Source organism: Peromyscus californicus, unplaced genomic scaffold (genome assembly GCF_007827085.1).
Source record: "Peromyscus californicus insignis strain IS unplaced genomic scaffold, ASM782708v3 Scaffold_2__1_contigs__length_46816999, whole genome shotgun sequence".
Classification (NCBI taxonomy): Eukaryota; Metazoa; Chordata; class Mammalia; order Rodentia; family Cricetidae; genus Peromyscus; species Peromyscus californicus.
This window is the reverse complement of record NW_026294540.1, coordinates 37,106,394-37,108,086: the sequence shown is the minus strand read 5'-3', so window position 1 is coordinate 37,108,086 and position 1,693 is coordinate 37,106,394.

Sequence of the window (1,693 nt, the reverse complement as noted above, 5' to 3'; positions counted from 1 at the left end):
CTGGTTTCTGTTGAGTCTTCTGTTGCTGGTTTTTTGACTGCACTGGCCAGTGGGGCTCAAAACTCACGGTCAGGGGCCAGAGACACAGCTCAGCTGTTAAGAGCACTGGCCACTCTGGCAGAGGATTTAGGTTCAGTTCTCACCACTGACGCTGGGTGACTCACAACCTCCTATAACTCAAGCTAAGCTCTAGGACAGTAGTTCTCAACCTTGTTCCTCAGGTTGTAGTAACCCCAAACATAAAATTATTTTCATTGTTGCCGGGCAGCGGTGGCGCATGCCTTTAATCCCAGCACTTGGGAGGCAGAGCCAGGTGGATCTCTGTGAGTTCGAGGCCAGCCTGGTTTACAAAGCAAGATCCAGGACAGGCACCAAAACTACACAGAGAAACCCTGTCTCAAAAAAACAAAACAAAACAAAAAAAAATTTCATTGCTACTTCATAACTGTAATTTTGCTGTTGTTATGAATCATAATGTAAATATTTATATGCAGGATATCTGATATGTGACCCCTGTGAAAGGGTCACTTGACCTACAGGTTGAGAACCACTGTTCTAGGGGCTCTCATGCCCTCTTTTGGTCTCCTTGGGCACCTGTACTCAGATGTACACACGTGCACACATACAATTAAAAATAAAAATCTGCTGGGTGGCAGTGGCACACGCCTTTAATCCCAGCACTCGGGAGGCAGAGCCAGGTGAATTTCTGTGAGTTCGAGGCCAGCCTGGTCTACAGTGTGAGATCCAGGACAGTCTCCAAAACTACACGGAGAAACCCTGTCTCGAAAAAACCAAAAAAAAAAAAAAAAAAAATTCTTAAAAAAACCACCAACAACAACTAACAGTCAATATTCTGACAGTGTGGGATGCTCAGCTTGGGGTCTGCCTGTTCACGAGAGGAGGGCAATGAGGTGCTGATACGATCACCCCCGAGCAGTCTAACCAGAAACTGTTCCTCTTTGTCACGAGGCCCTCCTAAGAGCCATGATACCCTGTATCTCTTCAAACCTGAGGTGAAATATGGTTGAATTTTACTTATGTCTATTTTGGTGATCCGGACAGCCCGGGGTCTGGAGAAAATTAGCTGAGTGGTCTGAAAAGCACAGTATTTCCCAGCCCCAAAGCAACTGTGCAATCCACTTGTCGTAACCCTCACGAACCTATTGCATTAGGGGTGAGGAAGCAGCTTCATCAGTTTGTATTGGCTTCACTGCTCCTTGGTTCAAAATAATTCACAGTTTCCATCATGATTTTTTTCTCTGCCTGTGCATAACTTAAGACTTTGACTTTTCTGTGTGTGTCCCCTGAAGAGGTCATAGTTGTTGGTGATGTGTTCTTTGGAGTTGCATGTGTTTGCTCCAGCAAACAAAAATTGATTCTCTGTTGCATTCTGGCTCCCGAGTCTGTGTATTAATGCACACTTTTAGTTGAGTTGCTTTATTATTTTGCTAATTTCAGGTCTTTTGTTTTTCTGGTCAAGATGGTAATGGTCCCTGGGACTCTGTCAGCTTTGCAGGGCTAATATGTAGATTTAAATGTGTAATTCTTCCTTTGGGTCTGGACTCCTTTGCCACTGTCTTAATTTGTGTATGTGTATATGTATTATAATCATGTGTATGTATTTATGTTTATGCAGATGTGTGTGCAGATGTGCAAAACACATATGAGTGTATGAGTATGAAGACTAGAGGTC